Here is a 26,413-nt window from a genome sequence, read left to right on the forward strand (position 1 = left end):
GTTTCTTGTTTATTTTCCCACTTGAATATCACACCTTTCTGCGTCAAGGTGGTGAGTGGTTTCGCAATCTTGGAGAGGTTTTGTATAAATCTTCGGTAGTAGCCAGCAAGCCCAAGGAATTGTCGAATTTCGGTTGGCGTCTTGGGTGCTGACCAATTCTCGATTGCCTTGATCTTGGAGGGATCCACATGTATGCCTTTCTCACTTACCACATGGCCAAGGAAATCCACTTCTCTAATCCAGAATTCACACTTAGAGAACTTAGCATAAAGCTTCTCCGCTCTTAGTGTCTCTAGCACTTGGCGTAGATGTAGGCGATGCTCTTCTTCGCTTCGCGAGTAGATCAAGATATCGTCGATGAATACGATTACAAACTTGTCTAGGTAGGGTCGACACACTCTATTCATTAGGTCCATGAATACCGCAGGTGCGTTTGTTAAACCGAAGGACATCACCACAAACTCGTAGTGCCCATAACGAGTTTTGAATGCAGTTTTGGGAATATCTTCTTCTTGAACTCGTAGCTGATGGTAACCTGACCTTAGGTCGATCTTTGAGAAGAAATTTGCTCCTTGGAGTTGGTCAAAAAGGTCGTCGATTCGGGGTAGAGGATATCGTTTCTTGATGGTGAGTTTGTTTAGTTCCCGATAGTCGATGCACATGCGAAAGGATCCGTCCTTCTTCTTTACAAAAAGGACTGGTGCTCCCCAAGGTGAGAAGCTTGGTCTGATGAACCCTTTGCTCAAAAGCTCGTTCAACTGACTGGACAACTCTTGCATTTCTGTTGGTGCGAGGCGGTATGGAGCTCTGGCTACGGGGGTAGCTCTGGGTATTAAGTCAATTCTGAAATCGACTTGTCGTGCGAGTGGTACACCAGGAAGATCTTCTGGGAACACATCCGGGAAGTTACACACTTCGGGGATGTCTTTGATGTCTTTCACGTCTTGTTTCTTGTCTACTACGTGGGCCAAGAAGGCGTGGTACTCCTTCCGGAGATACTTTTGGGCTTTGATGCATGAGATGATTTGTAAATTCGCACTACGTTTGTCACCATAGATGAGAAGGGTTTCGTCATTTGGTAGATTGAGGCGAACGACCCTTTCGTAACATAGAATGTCGGCACGGTGAGGAACTAACCAATCCATCCCGATGATTACGTCGAAGCTTTTTATGGTGACCGGCATCAGGTCAATTTTAAATGTATGGTTGTCTAGAGTGAGAGTACACTCTGAGTATATATCGCTAGTGCGTTCTACTTTCCCATTTGCCATTTCTACTACATAAGTATCCTTTAGTGATTGGGGATTTTGTTCAAGTAATTGTTTATATTGGTGGCTCACGAAACTCCTCTCCGCTCCACTATCGAATAGTACGCATGCATAAGAGTTATTGAGGAGAAACGTACCGGTAACCACCGTGGGATCCTCGACTGCTTCCCCATGTCCTATTGCCAGGACTCTTCCTACTCCACCAGCATTAGGGGCTTGTGCTTTGGGGCAGTTTCTTTTGAAGTGACCTGCGTCTCCACAGTTGTAGCAGGTTCGGGTTGCCCCCGTACTGGCGACTTGGTTGATTGGTCGAGCCGGCGCTTTACAGAAACGAGCAGTGTGCCCCTTCCTGTCGCAGTTGTTACAGTGCATCTCCCTACAAGCGCCATTGTGGTGAAAGTTGCACTTGTTGCACTTAGGTAGGGTTCCAGCATATGGCTTCGGTGGTGCTGGAGTGGTAGCAGTAGTGGCAGTATTAGTGGCAACATGGACAGCAACAGTTTGTTGCTTCTTAGCGGGGTCCTGTGCTGGTTGGCTCTTCTTTTGGTTCCAGAACTTCCTTTTGTTGTTTCCCCCTTTTGATTGATCAGTGGTGGTGGTTGTAGTATTATGACCGGCTCGGTGGTCAACAAGTTGTTGTGCCAGCTCCCTGGCACTGTCAACAGTAGTTGGCCTTGAAGCCAGGACACTACTTTTCACTTGGGGAGACAGTCCCAAAAGGTATCGCTCCACCTTTTTCTCCTCCGGAGTAACCATTGTTGGGCAGAGGAGAGCCAATTCATTGAATCGGGTGGTGTAGGTTTCAAGGTCGGAGCCCGTCATCCTGAGGTTCCAAAGTTCTTGTTCCAACTTTTGAATTTCACCTCTCGGGCAGTACTCCTTCATCATCAAGGTTTTTAGTTCTGCCCAGGATATGGAGCTAGCCACTTCGAGAGTAAGTGAATTAATCCGACAGTTCCACCAAGTAAGGGCCCGGCCGGTGAAAGTGAAGGCTGCGAACTTAACTTTGCTCGCTTCGGGGCAAGAGCACACTTGAAAGACTACTTCAGTCTTTTCAAACCATTGCATTAAAGTGATGACTCCCCCGCTCCCATTGAAGTTGTCGGGTTTGCCATTGGTGAAGTCTTTGTAGGAACACTCTCTTGTACGCCACGTACTGTCTCCGTGGTTAGACTTTGTAGCACCCGATCCAGAACCACCAGCTCCGTTTGTCTCTATCTGCGATATTGCGGCCGCTACGGCTGCTGTTACTGCAGCCTGGAACATCGCAGGATCAAACTGTGGAGGCAGCGGCGGAGGAGGTGTTGCTGTGTTGCCGGAAGGTCTTGGTCTTCTCCTTGGCGGCATGGTTCTGTCATAAGTCGTAAACCAATGTACTTTTAGTAAAAGTATATTTATAGGAAGAGAAATCTTTTATACATAAAGTATATTATTACGTTGTTTTCCGGTATGTTTACGATACATACGATTTTATATTTTTAATTGACCCAATAAATTGGGTTATGAGGTAAAATGAAAGTATAAAATATTTTATTTGAGTTTCCTTGTTTCCAAGTATATGACTGTTTGTAAAAGTTTTACATATACTAATTTAGTCGGGACATAATTAATATATTATATTTTAAAATGATCTTTATCGGTTACTTAATTAGTTGCAAAGTGCATACCAGTCATATGTGATTAAGATATAATAGTCCTTCGAATAGATGACCCTAACTCCAAGACCACAACCAAACAAGGACATGAAGTGAAACAAAGATACATAAATTCTAAGTCTATAGCATATTAGTTACATATGACCTTAGCGCATCCACTTAGCAGCTATTGATCTATAAATAAAGACCTATTTAATTCTCAGATAATTTATTATAGTAACACAAAATACTCCTATAGTATTTGTAAATGTTTAGTTTTGAGTTCTTAAAGTATCCTTTTGTAGTGTGTTATTAGGTTTGTTAGATTTGTTGTCCATCCTGACCATCCCCCGGTATATGCAAGTCAATTCCCGGACAGATATAGTTGATCAGGCTATATCCTTCCCAGATTTAATCCACATATACTAAGGCATACTCAAAATGTTCAACTCTTCTTCTCTTGCTTTATGTTTTCGCTAGTTATGATACCATGCGAGCATGTAATGTATGTATGTATACTTTAATCAAGAAAATCATTTATTTTCTAAGAGTATATTTATTTGAAAAATGCACAAATCAGAGACTATTAGTCCCAATTGTGTTTATAGTTTGTATATCTTATGTGGTTTGATATACTTAATTTACTATAAACTGTGCTCTGATACCAATCTGTCACACCCCCAAACCAAGGATGGCGGAAACGTCCGGGGGTGGAGGACTTCATGTATAGTATCATAACAACAATTGTAATAGTAATTGAAGCAAACACAACCAACATATATATAATTGAAAAAGTGACATCATTGTATGAATTACATGTTTACGAATCAATTACAATATGTTGACAAAATATGAAATAGTAGACGCCTTAGCGCCCCATCCTCAAAAGCACTTGGTTACCTGTTTAATGATTTCCTGAGAATACAGGTTGTTTGAAAAAGTGTCAACACAAAGGTTGGTGAGTTCATAAGCTTTTGTTTGGTATTATTAAAAGCCTTTCGTTTGTAAAAGTAGTATTTGTGTTAGAAAATCCAATATTTTCCTTAGTGTGTAAATGTAGTCTTAAAACCCAAAGACCGAAATGTACAAGTAATTTGTCATATTTATAGTAAAACAATGCAAGTTTAAATCGACATAAACTCGTTAAATTTTAATGAAGTTCCCGTAAATTCCAATGTTTATTAATACTTTATGTGAGTTTATTATAACCATACTATGACCAAGGTTGCCTAAAATGACGTTCTTCAGGCGTCGGAAATGTTATGACATTTGTCACCCCAGACCTATCGGTCTAATTGTTGCATGCAGTTTAGGTGTGGGTTTGTCAAACCCAATATAGATCTATACACAACTATCACGCTCTCCCTCAAGGAGACTCTGGTTACAATACAGGACTTAATGGTAATTTGAAGTAAATGTCTCACAAAGTCATTAACGGAATTACGTGTTATGAAAACTTGGTACCGTATGGCCGTACCTTGCTTAATGAAAATATCCTTTGTATAAATGTACCCTTTTTAAATGTATGTGTTATGTAATGTATCATAAACTATACCTATTATAGTTTATCAACCAAGGGTAGTACGTAGTAATGTATGCAAACTATATTCAAAATAGTTTATTAAATGTTTGAATATATCGGTTGTACTTTGATTATAATCACTTGTTATTCTTTATATTTTATATGTCCAAATCCATTTGTAAACTGATGTGTGTCAAAATATTAAGATAAAATGTCATATATTGCAATAACATATAATCACATAAAGATATACACCTTGCTCAACATGTTACATGGTGAAATGAAATTGACAGCAACTTTTCGTTGAATACAGTTTCTGTTACTGTTCTTAGAAAATTTATAGAAAAATCATCAAAGCTCCAAATCCAAATCCACAAATTATGAGAGTTTGGAATATGAGTCTAGTTTGTTCATAAATTTTATCATGATTTTTAGTGATCTCTAACAGTGGTCAAAATGTCCATAATCACAGGCTGGTCCAGGTTTGCCTCTGAAATGATAGGCAGTTTTGTAAAAATCACCATAAATTGTAGAAACATCATATGGAGATGTGCAAGTAGCCATTTTAAAGCTAAGAGTTTGAACTACTTGCACCTGGAACAGTTTTTAAAACTAAAATATTTAAGTTGACCAAAACAGTCCGTGATTAAAGTCCATCTTTTCTGATGTAATCTGTTAGAAAAAGTTTAATTGTGTTCTTGATGATTTTACTTGTATTCCCCCCTTAAAACTTAAGAAAACATGTAAATGTAGGGGTATGAACTCACCTTATGTGATTTCAGTAGATGAAAGTGAGATAGATGAAGTGTTCAACCCAAGAACACTAAGAAGATGTCTTGATGATTCGAGAATCTAACACCGAATAAGATGGAATTTGTGTAAGATATCAATGATTTGAGTAGAATGGAGTTTAATAATTATGTGAATGATGAAGATACTTACTAATTGAAGGAAGAAATCCCTGGAGAAAGCCTTGAAGTTCTTGAAGTTGAGAGAAAAGATGAGAGAATTTTGGAGAGTGTCCTTTGGTTGCTAAGAGTAGAATGAAAGAACTTTATGGAGAATGAGGAGAGAGGATCAATCCTCCAGCTCTTAGAACGTGGGAAGAGCTGGAGATTGGGTGTAAAGGTCCACTAAGGTGACAAGGAGTAGTGGGAAAGAGTGGATGATCATAGAGTGAGGTGGTGGTGGCTTGCTTTTGTCATAAAATAAGGAAAAGCAAATATTCCCTCAATAATTAGTCCAACCACCAATTCTTTTAATACATTTTTATAAAAACCCTGGAGATTGATATATATTTTGGGGCCTTAGTTTATAAAATAAAGTTTTTGGTGAAAATCCCACGTTAAAATAATGAAAAACGGAGTTAAAACGAAGTCGTAGTCGAAAAACCGGTAAAAAGGGGCCGTCTTTGGGAGAGATTTGGGAGAGATTTCAAATAGAAAGAGATAGAGTGAAAATGATTTAGAGAGGTTTCGTTTGTGATTAATTTGAGTGTCCGGCTTCACAACGCAAGGTTCGTAAACCCCGTTAAACTGTGTTTTAGTGTCGTACACAATCCCGATGATTGTGCAATAGTGTTTTATCGCTTTGCTTCGTTGTTTAGCACTGTTAAGGCTAAGGAAAATCAAACACATGAACTTTCCAAATGATGATTTCTCATTAAAATAGCGAATTGTATAGTGATTACATAACGTAAACCCTAACATACAAGGGTTATTGGAGTTGACCGGTTTGACTTGTTGACTTTGTTTGACTTTGACTTGACCGAAATTTGACGGTTGTCACAATCTTCTACAAATATTTCACTCATATCATCCTCCTCATTGAATTCAGAATTGTTTTCAATATCAATTTTATTTTCTGAACTCAACTTGGCATTCATAGAGTCAAATTTCTGTATAGTTTCGGTTTTGATCTTTAGTTTGTCATTTTCATCCAATAAATTTTTGAGCATGTCCTTATGGTCTTTTGACTTTATGAAGGACTCTATTTTGTCAAGACCAATTTTGTAAGAGGGAGAGATATCATCAGAAGAAACAATGTTTTCACAGTTGTATGCATCAGCATCGATTTCATCCTCCTTAAACTCAAGGAAGGGTAAAATCATACGATGTATCTTCTTTCCTATATCACAATTAAGATGCAGTTGAGTAATGTTGGAATACAATATTTTAGAAATTAAACAAAAAACATTTCGTTGTTTCAAAAGCTTTAAATTATCTCTTTGCAAATAAATTGTTTCATCCCTAGACCTAATCAACTCCTTCTCCTTTTGCTCTATCCAAATACGCCTTTCCTCACTCTTCGATGATACCTTGTTGATTTGATCAGTTAGGTTAGAGTTTGTGACGCGAGTTTGAGATAAACTACCACTTATACTAGAAAATTTAGATTTTAATCCATTTAGTTCCTTTTCATAGTTTGTGATGGGAATATTTAAAGAAACAAGAATAGATTGTACCTTTTTGATCAACTCATCGCATTCATTGATCTGCACACTGACAGGTTTCGCTGCAAAACACCTATCTTCCCGCTCTTTCGCTTCATCTCATCCCCCATCGGTGGTATAACCTCTCATTTGTGACACCTCAGAAGTCACCATTAGACACTTTCCAGCAACTTTTCCTTCTTTCACTAACAAAGCCCTGCCATGAGTGGGCTTCCTTACTTCCTCATCTTCAGAATCAGTCGACCAAACTTCAACACCGCCAAATTCATCATCAACAGTATTTCCCTGCACAATTAAAGCATTCATTGTGTTATGAGATCCAGCTTTCTTTTTCTTGATTTCATCCAATCGACGTAGAAGGCTTGCTTCCTCATCAGCCTCTTCATTCTTTTCAGACTTCTTTCTCAACATACAATCTTTGGCAAAGTGGTTTTTGCCTCCACACTAGTGACAATTAAAGCCTGAGTCACCGCCAAGTTTGGCTTCCTTCTTTGGTTCTTCGGTCTGTGAGACACTCTTCGGTTCCTCCTTCACTTTCTCAGCATTGTAGCTTCCCTACCAGTTTCGGTTCTTATTGGCTGGGAATCTTCTTTTGATGAACTTCTTGGGATTGGACACCTTTAATGCAAAATCTTCACTTGTTAGATCATACTCAGAGAGATCTAAATCTTCTTCTTCTTCAGCAGCATTCTTTCCTTTTGAGATTAGAGCTAACGATCCTATGCCAGAAACCACGTTCGTTTCTTTAGATACTGCACTTTCATGTGACTTCAATATTCCCACTAGCTTTGCAAGAGAGTAAGACTTAAATTGTTCGTCTGCTTTCACAGTGGACACCACAACCATCCATTCGGTTCTAATGCCATTCATAAATGTGACCTTTTGTTCAATGACTTCCCTTTCTATCCCATGCTTTATCATTTTACTAAGAAGATGATTAAAGCGATCGAAAGCTTGAATGAGCTTCTCTTCAGGCTTCTGCTTAAAGTCACCAAATTCCGAGAGCAATAAAGTTTGGATGGAATGCTGAAGATCTTCATCTGTGGAATATAGTTCCTTCAACCTATCCCATATCTCCTTCGCTGTTGTGCATGAACTCACCAATCGAAACGTGTCCGATTGTAAAGCAAACCTAATCATCCTTAAGGCTTTGATGTTGCACTGAAACTTTTCTTTCTTAACTTGGGGTATGTCTTTCACATCATTAACGAGTTGATTGTACTCCTTTTGAGTTTTGAAAACTCTTGAAGTGCTTGAATGAGCGAATGGACCAACTGTTATCGCCTCCCAGATCAAGTATCCGTTGTCTTCTGAACCAATCACGTAGTCTTCAAAGTGATGCGTCCAGACCTCATAATCCTGAGTGTACAGTATGGGAATTCTCGTCGTCAATCCAATGCTGTTGGAGATATTGATTGGGTTTGACTGGGAATCATCCATGGACATGACTATGTTTGTTTAAAAACCTGCTAAAAATCAGAATTGTAAATAAAGTTAGGGTAAGATTGATTTAAAGAACTACGTCAATAGATAATGACGATTCTAACAGGATCAATCAAAGCGGAAAAACCCTAAGATCTTCTTCAACAGAAGAGATGTGTATGGATTACACAGTCTCCTGCTCTGATACCAATTGTTGAGTTGAAAAACTCTTTCATCGATTAGATCTTTGACAGGTTAAACAACAAAAACAAATAAGCAAACACAGAAAACACAAGATGGAATCAAATAATGCTTAATGATTCAAAGTAGTCACGCCTCAGCAGAGCTCGATGAAGAACTTCCACTGTAGAGGCGAACTAGGGTTTGTAGTACAATAATGAAAATAATAAAAGCGATATCTACTAAGGATGCATGCATGCACCTTAAATACTAAACCCTAATAAAACAATCATGGTTGGACAGTCCCAAACCGGATAACAAAACTAGGCTAAGGACCGAGCCCAATGACACAACACAATTAGACCCAACTAACCTGTCACACCCAATTATCATCACAATGAATATACATGAATCATAACACGATCATTGCCAAACATTACATATTACAATCAGCATTGTTCACATCAAGTACATTGTTTAATCATATTCAAAACATAAATTGTACAAGAGTTGTCATTTCTCAAAATAAGATTCCCAAAATACACTTGAAGCTTCTTCGACTTAATGGTTACCTGAGAATACAAGTTATTTTGAAAACGGTAAACATATATAATGTTGGTGAGTTCATAAGCAAGTTTGATTAAAAACTTTGTATTGATGGTATAACCCAGAAAATCCGATATTTTCTGAAAAATTCGTTTACAACAATGTGTGATGATTTAATATATGTGTGTATGTGTGATTTCAAAACATATGTAAATGAATGAATCCCAAACGTTTTCCTTGTCTAGTAAAAGAAATCCGATATTTCCCGATCTATAATAGAATTGTAATATTTGTATTATCGTATGGATTGTTTTGAATCGCCACAATATATGAATTTGATTTCCCCTGAAGGTATAGATGGTAATGGATCTCTATGTGAGTCGTTATAACCATGCATGATAAATGACTTATTTGCCTATCTTGGCATTTTTCCAAACGCTGGTTTTGATCAAGATTTTGTCACCGTAGACTGACCGAGTCTAACTGTAGCGAACAACTCAGGTGTGGGGGAGTCACCCTCGTATAGATCTATACACAAACTCTCGCTCTCCCTTCCTGGAGACTCTGATTATAACTACAGGCTACGGCCAAACACTCAATGGTGTCGACCGATAATTCTCACTAGACCCCAATGATTTTCACATGAATATGATTAATGTTAAACGTAGTTTGATTTACTAGCACCTGATGGTACTTGAATGTGATAGACACATCCCAACAAACATGCATAAGGACAGCTGTGGGCCCATTAAACACGTAAGTTATTTCTAGGCTTGAAGGCATGCAAACGGACACGTTAAAGCCCATTAAGCATACAATGACTCTCTCCGGGCAAAATTAACATGCAAATGGGCCACTAAGGCCCAATAACATGTAAAAATTAATTTAGACCCATTGAGCATGTAATTGGGTCACTAAGGCCCAGTAGACTTGAATTGATTATATTGGGCCCAATAAACATGCAAATGGATCACGAAGACCCAATAAGCATGTATTACAAGTACCAGACCCAATATTGATACCATTGTTCTATTTTTGTATATTTGATGTGGTATAGTGTTTTTATATGAAGCATTTACTTATGATATTAAGATACTCAATGTTTGATCTATAACGATATTATTAGTTTATAAAATATATCATTTTAAATCCTTAATAAAACTTATATTTTTGGTCCAATGGTTTAATAGTTGATACATTTGACTCTAAATATTTATTTGACCATTTCAAACCTTGATTTGTAAGAATTTACATTTTCAGCCCTTATTTGTAAAAAAATTTCACTTTTGGCCCAATTCCCGTGAATTTTACATTTTTGGCCCAAAATCAAAAACTTTGCATTTTTAGTCCCAATTTAGAAATAAATGTTATTTTCACCCCTAAATTTGGTTTATTTACATTTATGGCTCAAACTTTGATTAAATGATATTTTTAACCCCAAAACTTCTTATTTTTTGTAAATTTGGGCCCAAAACCGCGAGGCCCAAATATTAAGCCCATTAGGCTAAAATTTACACTTTTGGCCCTTTGAAAAGTATGGTTATCATAAAAATCCATTTTTATACAAGTATGACCTGTTTTATCCTTATAAAAACCGAAAATGTCACTTTTTGCCCTTATCTTTGTTTTCTTGACAAATATGACCCTTAACAAGATTTTTGCTTTAAATTTTCATATCTTAAACATGTAAATAGTTTTAACTTGATAATATGATGTATAAGGTATCTTAGTTCATGGATTATCACTTATTGTTGCTTAAGATGTCGAGATGTGTTAAAATCTAACACATTTTTACAAGATAAACCAAGAAATCACACATATCAAGCATATAACACATAGATCTACACATTTTACGTGTATTCTCTCCCAAAAATCATGTAAAAACCAAAAAAAGGGGTATGAACTCACCTTGGGGTTTGTTGTTTCGGTTTTGAAGAAGAATGGATAGAGATGAGGTGAATTTCGGCCCTAGCAAACTCCCTTGAGTGGTTTTCGAACTTAGGTGGTTCTAATGAGTTAGAACATGAAAGAAGGTTATGTAAGAAAGAATTTTTAGCATTAAGATGGATAATATGTGTTTATATATAATAAAAACTTACCAAGAAGTTGAAACCTTGAAGATTACTCTTGAAGCACAAGCAAAACTTTGAGATCTTTGATGAAAGAAAAGGATGATTTTAGAGATGTTTTGGAGAGAATTTTTGAGTGTGTGTGTGTGTGTTGCTAACCTACTCTCGGCCGAAGATATGAAGGGAGGGGGAAAGAAGATGTGATGTTCACCTAGATGCATGAGATTGAAAGTTTACTTAATGGTTACTTTGCATGGAAGTCCATCATGCATATGTGATGTGTCTCATGCTCATTAGTTCTCTTCCTTTTCCCTTTTTCTTACATGGGCCGAAAATTGAGTTAAGAAGGAGAAGATGAATTATTTTGGCCCAATCTTGATCTTTACTCGAAATCATGAGGCCCATAGAGAAAGTTATCGGCCCATTGGGCCTTTAGGATGGTTCTCGGCCCAAATAGCATAAAAGAATGGGTTTTATGGTCCATTAGGATTAATTAGATTAGTTATGGACCAACAAGGCCCATTAAGGGTAAAACATTTCATTTTAGGTCCATTATGGCCCAAAATGTTAAGTTTCATGAAGGTGGGTCCAATTAGAGCCCATTTAAGGGTCCTAAGCCCAAAATAGTCAAATTGGAAGCTTATTGGTCAATTAGGCCCAATAAGGAAATCCTTGTCCATAATGGACTTAAACCGGGATTCTTAGGGTCTTAAATCCCTAAGTTGACTATTGAAACGTTTTGTATAAGTTTCTGGGCTTTATAATTGGATTTTGATGGGAGTTCATGCACATTTTAAAATTATGGTTACAATTGTTGCCAATGTTAATGTTTACAAAAGTATAGAATTTCCTAGCAAATTTGCTAGTTGTGACAAGATCTGAAACATGTCCAAGCATATCTCAAATAGAAATCCATTCACAATCAAATGCACACCGCCACCCAACATGGCGGTTAGTCGAGGCAGAAGGCGGCAGCCACCACCTCACGCTGGTGGTGGGTTTTCTTCGGATTTTTTGGCCATACAAATGCATTATATAACATTTCATCCAAAATAAAACACACATACAATGTAACACACACACACACACAACCATCCTTATGGCGGTCAGCGGTGGTACAAAGTGGCAACCACCATGGTTGGTTGCTATGGTGGTTCCCTTACAGCTTCCGGCCAAAAAAAAATGCACACACACTCCTAACACGAGGTCGGACCCCAAGAAAATACACACCAATACAACCACCTTGTGGCAGCATAAGGTAGTCGAAGGAGGTGCATTTGAGAATGGCAGCACACCGCCTTGACGTCATCTTCAACAGCCTTGGCGTCGTTCATCGTGGTTCTTCCGTCCGTTCAGGTTGTCGCCGACAGCTAGGGTCACGATGGCGTTTCAAGGGCGAGGCAACAGGCGGCGGTCGGTCCTTGCGGTTCACAGCTTCGCTGGCAGCTAGAAGCAACACAACGTTGGACGGCGGCTCACACGGCGGCTTGGTCATCAACTAATGATGACAGTTGATCGGATCTTCGACTGGTCGGAAATAAAGGAAGTTGGGTGGTCGCTTGGTGGCCGCTAGCTAGTCGGAAAACGAACTAAGTGAATGGTGGCGGTGGCCGGTGGTTGGGGGATATAAGGTGGCGGCTCATGAGTAATCGTTAGGGTTAAGGTTACGGGGTGACGGTTATATACCCCGTCCTCATGTAAACTTCAGCCCATGTTGACACTATCAGTCCCTCATTTCCAGATTTTGTTTTTTTTTCTAAATTAAGCCCAGAATTTACCCTTTAGCCCCTGCTTCCACAACTCCTTTCATAATAAGTCCTAATAGTTACCAAGCAGCCCCTGTCTTCAAAAATCCTTTCGAATTAAACCCATAATTTACTAAACAACCCTCAACCTTCAAAATTCTTTACAAATTAATCCGGAAATTACATTTTAACCCCCAAACTCTCAATTATTTATTTTTAGCCACCAAAACCAACGCCTTGCTAAATTATTCCGCATTTAGGGCCACTATTCATTTATTAATTTTATCTATTTATTTATTTAATAAACGGAATGTTACAATTCTCCCGCACTTAAATTAGATTTCATCCTCATAATCATTATTTACCAATCCCAACAATACAACAACCTAAGCAATAAGACCATAACCTCAAGCATACTACAACCTTCATAAAGCGACTGAAACCAACCTTCACAGGGTTCTAAAACCTGAAGATGAATGAAATCCTTGCATCATGATCACATTTACTTAATCTGAAATCCGTAGTCTCGATATGGTCTAACTCCCTGACAGACCGGCCATATAGAATCACTATTGTTGAATCCCATCCACTAACCTCCCAATTGACTACTCCACTTCTGAGAACTTGTGTTTCCCACTAGATACAGTGTCATAGACCAAAACATCCCTACAAAACACTTACACTTGACAGTAGGCTCAGATAAACCTTCAAGTAGGAGATCCATCCCTACAACGGTTAGACTCAAACGAGAGTTGCACAACAGGTTCAAATCAATTACTTTGAGATTATTTAATCTCACTGTGAGTGACTTCGCATAACCCAAGCAAACCGTTAGTCCATCCATACATGAAAACCTAAAGCACTAATACTGCCCGAAACACTGAACTGCCCGAAACAGCATGCTGCCACCTGGCTGCTTTCCAAAATCCACCGAGACCTCCCTGGTCTTTATTCGTTTGCCAGTCATCTAAAATATCGGGTTCCAGCCCGATTGTGGAGCCTAAGGACTCCTACGTAGTTGCCCCACAGGACTTCCGAACGAAATCCTTGTCTGTCAATAGTTTTCATTAGTTATCTTGCCACTATGACTCTAACGACCTCCTAATCCTACCGATCGGTTCCATACGTCTAATCCTGACGTCACCAAATCCAAGGCTAAAGTGATTGCTACACGACTAAGTGTAGCCTTATATCACAAACGACCTTAAACAGTCCATCGCTTCTTTGATCCCATGACTATAGTGGTGTCCTTACGGTCTTATCACTGGCTCAACCAGGTCTAATTCATCTGGGGAAATCCGTAGACCAATCCGTGGATTAGCCAGAATCTCACTGCTTCACCCGAACTAGTGGTACCACTGTTCCTTCCACGATCTAACAACATTCTCATGCTATCTACCAACATAGTGAATGCTACTGCTACACCCGCAGTCTCACAACACTCTATCACTATCTGCTAACCTTGTGAATGCTATTGATACACCCACAGACTTACAACACTCTAGCACTATCTGCCAACCTTGTGAATGCTACGGCTACACCCGCAGACTTACAACACTCTAACACTATCTGTCAACCTTGTGAATGCTACGGTTACACCCGCAGACTTACACCATTTTAACACTATCTGTCAACCTTGTGAATGAAACGGCTACACCCGCAGACTTACAACACTTTCTCATACTATCTGGCTGCTAGTGAATGCTACGGTCATCCTACAGTCCTACAGCACTTTCCATACTATCTGGCCGCTAGTGAATTCTATGGCTATCCCGCAGTCTTATAGCACTTCCCACACTATCTGACCGCTAGTGAATGTTATGGCTATGCCGCACTCTCACAACACTTTCCATGCTGTCTCAATTGCTGATTACCAATCCGAACACATCTGTCACACCCCAAAACCAAGAACGGCAGAAACGTTCAGGGGTGGAGGACGTCATGTAAAGTATCATAACAGTGCAAAGTAGTAAACAAGCAACAACATCATCCATTACATTTAAAGTAAAGTTTTAATACATGAGTGTTCTTTCATTGTAATAAGACACCAAAATATGTAAACAAAATAAAGACGAGTCTTGTCTGTGCTCCGTCTTCTCAAAACCCTGGTCATCGTACCTGTCTACTGGTGACCTGAGAATACAAGTTATTTTGAAAGTGTAGATCAGCATAGAGCTGGTGAATTCATAAGTATTATGGTGTTATTGATTCGAAAAGCTGTTATGAAAGACTTGTAAATGTTTAATGAAACATTTAGTATAAGTGTGAAAACCCTAGAAAATCCCATATTTCCTACTAGTATAAAAAGTAGTCTTCTACCAATGCATTATATAACATTTCATCCAAAATAAAACACACATACAATGTAACACACACACACACGCACAACCATCCTTATGGCGGTCAGCGGTGGTACAAAGTGGCAACCACCATGGTTGGTTGCTATGGTGGTTCCCTTACAGCTTCCGGCCAAAAAAAAATGCACACACACTCCTAACACGAGGTCGGACCCCAAGAAAATACACACCAATACAACCACCTTGTGGCAGCATAAGGTAGTCGAAGGAGGTGCATTTGAGAATGGCAGCACACCGCCTTGACGTCATCTTCAACAGCCTTGGCGTCGTTCATCGTGGTTCTTCCGTCCGTTCAGGTTGTCGCCGACAGCTAGGGTCACGATGGCGTTTCAAGGGCGAGGCAACAGGCGGCGGTCGGTCCTTGCGGTTCACAGCTTCGCTGGCAGCTAGAAGCAACACAACGTTGGACGGCGGCTCACACGGCGGCTTGGTCATCAACTAATGATGACAGTTGATCGGATCTTCGACTGGTCGGAAATAAAGGAAGTTGGGTGGTCGCTTGGTGGCCGCTAGCTAGTCGGAAAACGAACTAAGTGAATGGTGGCGGTGGCCGGTGGTTGGGGGATATAAGGTGGCGGCTCATGAGTAATCGTTAGGGTTAAGGTTACGGGGTGACGGTTATATACCCCGTCCTCATGTAAACTTCAGCCCATGTTGACACTATCAGTCCCTCATTTCCAGATTTTGTTTTTTTTTTCTAAATTAAGCCCAGAATTTACCCTTTAGCCCCTGCTTCCACAACTCCTTTCATAATAAGTCCTAATAGTTACCAAGCAGCCCCTGTCTTCAAAAATCCTTTCGAATTAAACCCATAATTTACTAAACAACCCTCAACCTTCAAAATTCTTTACAAATTAATCCGGAAATTACATTTTAACCCCCAAACTCTCAATTATTTAGTTTTAGCCACCAAAACCAACGCCTTGCTAAATTATTCCGCATTTAGGGCCACTATTCATTTATTAATTTTATCTATTTATTTATTTAATAAACGGAATGTTACAATTCTCCCGCACTTAAATTAGATTTCATCCTCATAATCATTATTTACCAATCCCAACAATACAACAACCTAAGCAATAAGACCATAACCTCAAGCATACTACAACCTTCATAAAGCGACTGAAACCAACCTTCACAGGGTTCTAAAACCTGAAGATGAATGAAATCCTTGCATCATGATCACATTTACTTAATCTGAAATCCGTAGTCTCGATATGGTCTAACTCCCTGACAGACCGGCCATATAGAATCACTATTGTTGAATCCCATCCACTAACCTCCCAATTGACTACTCCACTTCTGAGAACTTGTGTTTCCCACTAGATACAGTGTCATAGACCAAAACATCCCTACAAAACACTTACACTTGACAGTAGGCTCAGATAAACCTTCAAGTAGGAGATCCATCCCTACAATGGTTAGACTCAAACGAGAGTTGCACAACAGGTTCAAATCAATTACTTTGAGATTATTTAATCTCACTGTGAGTGACTTCGCATAACCCAAGCAAACCGTTAGTCCATCCATACATGAAAACCTAAAACACTAATACTGCCCGAAACACTGAACTGCCCGAAACAGCATGCTGCCACCTGGCTGCTTTCCAAAATCCACCGAGACCTCCCTGGTCTTTATTCGTTTGCCAGTCATCTAAAATACCGGGTTCCAGCCCGATTGTGGAGCCTAAGGACTCCTACGTAGTTGCCCCACAGGACTTCCGAACGAAATCCTTGTCTGTCAATAGTTTTCATTAGTTATCTTGCCACTATGACTCTAACGACCTCCTAATCCTACCGATCGGTTCCATACGTCTAATCCTGACGTCACCAAATCCAAGGCTAAAGTGATTGCTACACGACTAAGTGTAGCCTTATATCACAAACGACCTTAAACAGTCCATCGCTTCTTTGATCCCATGACTATAGTGGTGTCCTTACGGTCTTATCACTGGCTCAACCAGGTCTAATTCATCTGGGGAAATCCGTAGACCAATCCGTGGATTAGCCAGAATCTCACTGCTTCACCCGAACTAGTGGTACCACTGTTCCTTCCACGATCTAACAACATTCTCATGCTATCTACCAACATAGTGAATGCTACTGCTACACCCGCAGTCTCACAACACTCTATCACTATCTGCTAACCTTGTGAATGCTATTGATACACCCACAGACTTACAACACTCTAGCACTATCTGCCAACCTTGTGAATGCTACGGCTACACCCGCAGACTTACAACACTCTAACACTATCTGTCAACCTTGTGAATGCTACGGTTACACCCGCAGACTTACACCATTTTAACACTATCTGTCAACCTTGTGAATGAAACGGCTACACCCGCAGACTTACAACACTTTCTCATACTATCTGGCTGCTAGTGAATGCTACGGTCATCCTACAGTCCTACAGCACTTTCCATACTATCTGGCCGCTAGTGAATTCTATGGCTATCCCGCAGTCTTATAGCACTTCCCACACTATCTGACCGCTAGTGAATGTTATGGCTATGCCGCACTCTCACAACACTTTCCATGCTGTCTTAATTGCTGATTACCAATCCGAACACATCTGTCACACCCCAAAACCAAGAACGGCAGAAACGTTCAGGGGTGGAGGACGTCATGTAAAGTATCATAACAGTGCAAAGTAGTAAACAAGCAACAACATCATCCATTACATTTAAAGTAAAGTTTTAATACATGAGTGTTCTTTCATTGTAATAAGACACCAAAATATGTAAACAAAATAAAGACGAGTCTTGTCTGTGCTCCGTCTTCTCAAAACCCTGGTCATCGTACCTGTCTACTGGTGACCTGAGAATACAAGTTATTTTGAAAGTGTAGATCAGCATAGAGCTGGTGAATTCATAAGTATTATGGTGTCATTGATTCGAAAAGCTGTTATGAAAGACTTGTAAATGTTTAATGAAACATTTAGTATAAGTGTGAAAACCCTAGAAAATCCCATATTTCCTACTAGTATAAAAAGTAGTCTTCTACCAAGACCCGAATGCTTTGAAGGTTTGCATTTCTGTATCAATGAAGATTTTTCCCATGTGCAACTATTATAATAAATATATAGTCTACCTCATCGTTTATGTGAATGTGTCACAAAATAAAAGTAATAGGGAAAATTATATAATCATTGAAATCGTATCCTTTTGCCTTAGGATGATCACGGCGTGGAAACTCGCCGAACAGTACAACCGAGAACATCCGTCGATGAACAGGTCCCGCTGTAGCTAGCAGCCAGGTGTAGGATGGTCAGTCCCGTATAGTATATATATAGTATTTCTCTCTGGATAACATGTAATAGTATCTCTTCATATAGTAGTATAGACTCATGAATGAACTGACTCTTGTGTAATTCCTTGTAATAGGAACAGTAATTTGTATCCCCTAAACTATACCTATAATAGTTTACTGGAATGTAAATTGAATGTCCAAGTAGGTTTATACACCCTTGCTACTCAAGAGTGTTGGAATTGAAGAAAGAATGAAAGCTCTCATATCAATACATATATACATGAAACATAAGTGTATAGATATGGTTTTTAACAGTAAATTGAAAGAGGTTTTGTAAAACATTTAAGAGTTTTGAACAATAAATAATAATGACTTGATGTCAGTTTATAAAATAATTCAAAAGTAATTTGTTGATAACAAAGTAAAAATAACTGAAAAGCATTGTATTTATCACATTTTGAAGTATGTGAAATCAGTTGTTTGAAAACACAGTTATAAATCACATGTGATTGATTCTATAACTTCCTGTTTTCTACTTGTATTCCCCCCCCCCCCCCCATGAAAGCATTTAAAATAATTTAAAAGATTGATTAAGGGGGTATGAACTCACCTGTAGTGAGTGGTTTGGATAAACGGAATGGATAGGATGCCAGGTGTCAAGTGAAGACTTGTACACACACAAAGATCCTAGTTAACATATAATCACACATATATGTATCCAATTAGTCATTTAAACAACTAACTAACCATGTTAAGACATCCTTGGACATGATTTACACTTTATTTAAGTGTGACAAGTACTAAGGATTGCATCTAAGTGTTGTAGAACATTTCCATTGAGTTTAGGGTTCAAGGGTAAACTCCCTTGGAGTTTACGGTTTGGTGACCATAACTCATTGAGTTTACGCGCGTAAACCCATGAGTTTATGGCCGTAAACTCATGGTACTTTGACCATTCTGTGTTTTGAAGCCATAAAGATCATAATAAGCATTCCTACTTCATGTTTAAGCCTTAGGAAGAGATTAGGGTACCATTTCACTCCTTTAGGGAGTTTACGGTCCTTGGACCACTTCTCCTTGGGTTTACGGCCGTAAACCCAAATGGTTTATGGTCTTTTGATGTTTTCAAGTACTAAGCACATCATGGAAGGGGTCTAGGCTAGTTTCCAAGGCTTGGTAAGGGACTAGGGCCACTTTGGCCCCTTTGTTAGGGTTTACGGTCCAAGGTGTTCTTGGACCGTAAACACCTTTGATCCTTTGATTCCTTGTGTTTTCTAAATGATTAAGAAGTGTAACAAGCCTTATAACAAGCCAAGGTAAGAGTACTTACTATGTAGAAGCTTGAAAGGGTGCTAAAAGTCCATGAACACTAGTGTGTGTTCTTGGTGAAACTTGAAGATCTAATCATTTGGAATGATTTCACGGATGAAATCATGTAAGATCACTAGTTTAAGTAAGATATCGACTTTTTAGGGTAAGAAACACTTACATAGTTGAAGATCAAGAAGAAAAATCGGATGATACTTGAGAGGATTCGAGTTCTAGCTTTGAATTTGTGAAAAAGTGCTAAAAATGGCTAAGTGCCATATTTATACCTTTGGGGTTTACGGCCGTAAACACCTTGTTTAGGCCGTAAACTCCAAAATATTGGAGTTTTAGGACTTTATTGATGCACAATAAACCCTAGGGCATCCTCTCTCCTGTTATTTCCTGAGGTACTAGGCTTTAGAACACTCAAACTGACTCTACACAACTCAAAAGTTAGCAGAAATTGTTTTGCCTTCTATTGAAGTGAATGGTTATACAGAATAGAAATTTCGGGTTGTCACATCATCCCCCCGTTAGAAGGATTTTCGTCCCGAAATTTGAGTTTAAGCAAATAATTAGTTACAAATAACTAAGTAAAAAGACGAGGATATTTCAGTTTCATCTGATCCTCTCGCTCCCAAGTGAATTCAGGTCCCCGCTTGGCGTTCCAGCGAACCTTCACTATCGGGATACGGCTTTGTTTCGTTTGCTTGACCTCTCGGTCCATGATCTCTACTGGTTCTTCCACGAAGTTGAGGCTCTCGTTGATCTCGATCTCGTCGAGTGGGATTACAAGAGTCTCGTCGGACAGACACTTTTTCAAGTTCGAGACGTGGAAAGTAGAATGTACGTTACTGAGTTCGCGTGGGAAGTTAAGTTTGTAAGCTACAGGGCCGATTCTTGCGAGAATCTCGAAAGGCCCTACGTACCTTGGATTTAGCTTTCCACGCTTTCCGAAGCGTATCAAGCCCTTCCAGGGTGAGTGTGACAACCCGAAAATCCTTATCTTGTAAAGTTCAACTATTCGACTCAGCCGAGTGTCAGCCTTCGTTTTTGCTATCTTATAACAAAAATGTGGGTCTATATGAGTGTCCTATGCTTAGTATAACCTAGATATGAGCCTTAGGAAGTGTTAGAAAGTGTGTAGCATCACAAAATCGGGCCGAACACACCAAAGAAGGTGTGTGCGGCCGCACACCCGCATGTGCGGCCAGCCAGCCGCACACACCCTCCAGCCTCACACTCGACCCTATATATTGAACACTTAGCCAACCTTACACCCCTTTCTCCCACTCCTTCAAATCTGTAACATTCTCTCTCAAGAATCCTTCGTGTTTTCATCTCCAATCAGCAAAACAAGTGAGTATTCATCCTTAGATCATTGATACAACACATTAGAAGGCCTTTTCCTCGAATTTGATCCATGAAATCATCATTCTAGAGGGTCTTCAAGTGTGTACAGACGCACACACGTCATGTGTGAGCGCACACACCTCTTTTGGCCCTAAAATGGACTTAAACACTCCTTTAAGCATAGCAACGGCCAAAACACCTTCTTAGGATCATCCCCAAGCCTTGGAAAACCGATTTGGGCACATTTAGGTGGGGGTGTACGGCCGCACACAGGCCTGGCCGCACACTCTGGCCGCACACTCACAAAGGATGAGTTTGGTGGCCTTACACTCAAATCTAATGCCCTACACTCATTTAGGGACTTCAATAGGTGTTTGTAACACTTATTTCTAAGTGTTTTCATGTCCCTAAAGTGCGTCCTTGTGTCTATTAGTGGTTATATACCCTAAGTGTATTCATATATGTGTTGTTACGTGCTAAACTAGGATCCGTTTGTGCTCACAACTTCATTCGACACCCGACGATCCTATATCAATCCTTCTTTCGAGTTACTCACTTCAGGTGAGTTCATACCCCTTAATCAACCTTTTTAAATGATTTTAAATTCTTTTATGGGGGGGGGGGGGGAATACAAGTTGAACTATAAAGTTATTATATCAATCACAGGTGATTAATAACTGTATAGCAAAAAGATTTCTGCATGTTAAACTGTTTTATCCAGCTAAAGGTTTTCATATTTTGTTTTCAAATCTCTTTTAAAGTACCAAAGTCTCTTTTAAATTACCAAGCTTTTATCAAAGTCTTTTAAACTTATATTCTTGATAGATTCATGTCTATATAGATATAGTTATATAAGTAGGGTTTGAAGGACTTAGGACTGATAACCCGCTTTATTTCCTGTTCCTTGTTTGGTTGTGGACTTCGAGCATCCGGTTATTTGTCCGAGTGTCGTTGAAGTCCTAGTTATATATTATGTATATCTGGTTAGATGTTAATACTCTTATCCCAGTTCAACACCTTTGGGTAGCAAAGGCATCTAGATAACCTGTCGAGTAAACTATAATAGGTATAGTTTAGAAACCAACCATAACTTTCATGAAGGAGAACTTAGTTATATCTATATTCTAAGAACTTGTACTTATAGTAAAAAGAAAGGTATATAGAAATCAAAACACGAGATACATCCTCATGACGCGGATTTCACCGTTGTCGAGTGGTAACCAGAGTCTCCTGGAGGGAGAGCGTGCATTGTGTGTATAGATCTATACGGGACAGACCATCCCACATCCTGACTGCTAGCTACAGTCCCGGCCGACCAAGCCAAGGAGTGGCAAATGTAACATTCATTTCGATGCCAGCAGGTCGTCGTGTTTACATCCGTCAATCAGTATGGTTACGAGTATCTTTACAATTACCTTATAATTCATGGCTTTAAGGTAATAAGTATTATCACGGTATTTTCTACATATGAAACCATCATAATATATCTTCCTAGTTATACACTAGGCCTCATATTAAACCTTTAAACTGACCTACTTAGGATTAAAGGTTAACTTCGATTCTCCGAGGTGTATTGTTCACTTAATACCGCTTGGAGTCTATACTTCATTCCCTTAGACTCTCTGAGGCGTATTGTTCACTTAATTCCGCCTGGAGTCTGTATTTCATTCACTTAGACTCTCCGAGGCGTATTGTTCATTTAATACCGCCTGGAGTCTATACTTCATTCCCTTAGACTCTCCGAGGCATATTGTTCACTTAATACCGCCTGGAGTCTGTATTTCAGTCACTTAGACTCCCTGAGGCGTATTGTTCACTTAATACCGCCTGGAGTCTATCCTTCATTCCTTTAGACTCTCTGAGGCGTATTGTTCACTTAATACCACCTGGAGTCTGTATTTCATTCACTTAGACTCTCCGAGGCGTATTGTTCATTTAATACCGCCTGGAGTCTATACTTCATTCCCTTAGACTCTCCGAGGCGTATTGTTCACTTAATACCGCTTGGAGTCTGTATTTCATTCACTTAGACTCCCCGAGGCGTATTGTTCACTTAATACCGCCTGGAGTCTATCCTTCATTCCTTTAGACTCTCCGAGGCGTATGGTTCATTCGATACCACCTGGAGTCTATGTTTTATTCACTTTTAGTCAGCAGCGTTACTGCTGAGGTAAAATAGTATTTTCCCTATTACTTTTGCTTGTGATCTTCTCACATATTCCTTAAAGTATAAACTATATTTTGATAATAGTAGTTACCTTTGGGGGAAATTACTCCTTAAACATAAAACAATTGGGTCTTGGTAGAAGACTACTTTTATTAGAAAATATAGGATTTTCTGGAAAGAATTCTAATACTCTATAAACTCAAATCACCATTATCTAGTGAGATTATTTTGAAGTAAAACATGTATTTATACCAATGTCATTAAATACTTATGAACTCACCAGCATTACAATGCTAATACTCTCTATCAAAAATAACTTGTATTCTCAGGTCGTCAGTAGACAGGTACACTCCAGAAGCTTTTGTGAAGACAGCCTTGTACCGAGCTGCATTTTATGTTATTCTCTGTATTTACTTTTGATGTTGTTGCTAAATGTAACCTATGTAAAATTATTACTATTAATGCAATGGTTGTTGTACTTTGATTACTATACTGCATATGTTGTGATACTTGACATGACGTCCTCCACCCCAGAACGTTTCCGCCGTTCCGGTTTTAGGGTGTGACAGATTGGTATAAGAGCATTGTTTATAGTGAGCTCAGTATATCAAATCATAAAAGATATACAACCTATAAATACAATGGGATAAAATACTCTGACCAAGAATTATACTTTAAAATATAACCATATTTACAAAGGTATAAGAACATCCAGAATATAAGAACCCGAACAAGTATCACGGGAAGAATAAGAATAAAAGTCTTTGGATGTTGAGCATTACCGTCAAACCTGGCCAGTTATGTAATTGTAAGCTGGAATAAATATAACCTGATCAACTATATTTATTCGAGATGCGACTAACGTGTGCTTGGGAGTGTTGGTGGTGTTGAAATGAGTCTGAAACTTACCAAATAGGAATGCTAGAGCCAAACATAAAGTTTAAAATACTATAGGAGTATTTTAGGATACTAAAAGACTCACAATAAACCCAAAAGCATGTTCGGAAGTTAAGAATCAAACATGTAATTAAAATACTATAGGGGTATTTTAGGAACCATAAATAACCTTGCATGAAAACTAAAAAAGGTCCTTATTGATAGACCTATGATTACAGAGTGTATACTCCCAAGGTTATGTATAGTGAGGATCTCATAGGCTAATAATATGTGGTTTCGCTCTACTTCCTTTTCCTTGTTTGGATGTGGATATAGGGTAGTATCACGTATTCGAAGGCCTATCAGATCTAAGTTATGTATGATTTGTGTACACTATGTAATTGTAGCCGGAGTCGATATGGATCACCCAGTAAAATGTTTTAATAATCTCTTAAGATTCTTTAGACATTCCCATTCTCACACGAACCCCTTTAGAAAACCTTACCCACTTCAGTAATCGGCATAAGAGTCGATGCAGACCCAGAAGAGGTTCATTGAGAAGATTTCCATTTAGGAAATAAATGAACAGGGACGAGACTATTGAAATCACCATGTGCCTATACCTTTTAGGGACATCGGGGGGGGGGGGGGAATTCGCATGAACTTCCGAGATCCCAGTCATCCATTATGAAGTGATGACACTCAGAGTCAGAATCGAAAATAAGGCGGAGCAGAAATCCAATATGTCTGCGAGAGCAGAGAACCCTATATAGATACCCGAAGGAAACCAACGATTGTTCCAGTCAGGGATAAGAGGTGGACAGAGGGAGCCAATTCATGGAACCCGAGAAGTATTTCTACCTCCTTAACGTCATGCTAATAACCCATAAAATAATACAATTTAGTGAGCTAGTGATTACACTGCTCACGCTATGTGTTAGGCAAATCGTCTTTCCCGTCGCGATTAATATAAATAGATCGGATCACAAAACCTCGATTTAGAGTGTTTAGCCATAAACTTTCATGAGCCTTTCTTCTGTGAAACTTCGTTCCGAACTTCTCTCAAATCCTTTCAAAACCGGAGAGTGTGCCTCCCCAATATAAAGATAACTTAGTAGGAACGACACCCATTTTATGGCTTTCCGATACACTTACTCATACCCTGTTACCCAGACTGCATCATAGGATGTAGGTCGACGCTCAGATAACCATAAATCAAGGCGCGGGAAAATTTATGCCTATCATAGTAAAGAAAGTTACGTCTAGGGTTAACCACCGTTCTCATCAGCTTGTGTTCCTTTTCGTGTAGGAAAAACCATGCCTCCAAAGAAACGTAACCAACCCGCTGGTAAAACACCGATTCTTCAAATCGATGAAGCTACATTTCAAGCTGCAGTTTCAGCAGCCGTAGCAGCTGTCATGGCTCACCTGAACGCTAACAACGCCAAAGTTAGCAGGAGCCCTATCGGGAATCCCGATCATAGCAATGGACAGCAGCAACCCGCGCCGGTGTGTAAAACCACACAAGAACTCCAACCTAATCCATTGAAAAGAAGGTTTGAGAACGAGGAAGGAAGCACCTCGACTCAAGGACCTTCCGAAGGGCAACGAGCTGAAGTGGTCAATGCCTCTGCCAACCCTTCTGCCTTGACACCTGGAAGACCATACCTAGGAAACCTCCCCCGCTGCAGCAAGTGTAACTACCATCATTATGGTATCTGTCGAGAACTCTTTTGCGTTAGGTGCAACATGAAGGGGCATACCGCTCGCTTCTGTAGAACCCCGGTTGAGTTCATTACATCAACCACCAATATAGGGACCAGTCCAGTATGCCACCTATGTGGTGAAATTGGACACTTCAAGAGGGACTGTCCAACTGAAAGAAATGACAAAGGCGCAGGAGGAGTTTAACCCTAATGCCTAGGGGGAAACATCAAGAAACCCGGTATAATTTTTGGTATGCTTCTCAACCTTAAGTAACTAGTCGAAAACTAAAAATTATCAATTCTAATTGTAATTACTCCCTCGATTAAGGCCAAAGTCGCAGCACTGATGTAAAACTCAAAAACCCATAAGGTAAAGCTATGATGGCTTAGTATATACGTTAAGGCCATTTATAATTAAGATTGATAGACCTAGAGTGAGTGATGCTGCCTTATCTCTTGTTCCTTGTTTGGTTGGGGGTTTGGGGTGGGGCCACACATCTGAACATCCCGTCAATCTCAATTATATACGACTTGCATGCACCAAGTATTAGTGTTTG

This window comes from Lactuca virosa, chromosome 9 (assembly GCF_052849685.1).
Source record: "Lactuca virosa cultivar CGN04683 chromosome 9, Lactuca_virosa_CGN04683_v6, whole genome shotgun sequence".
NCBI lineage: Eukaryota > Viridiplantae > Streptophyta > Magnoliopsida > Asterales > Asteraceae > Lactuca > Lactuca virosa.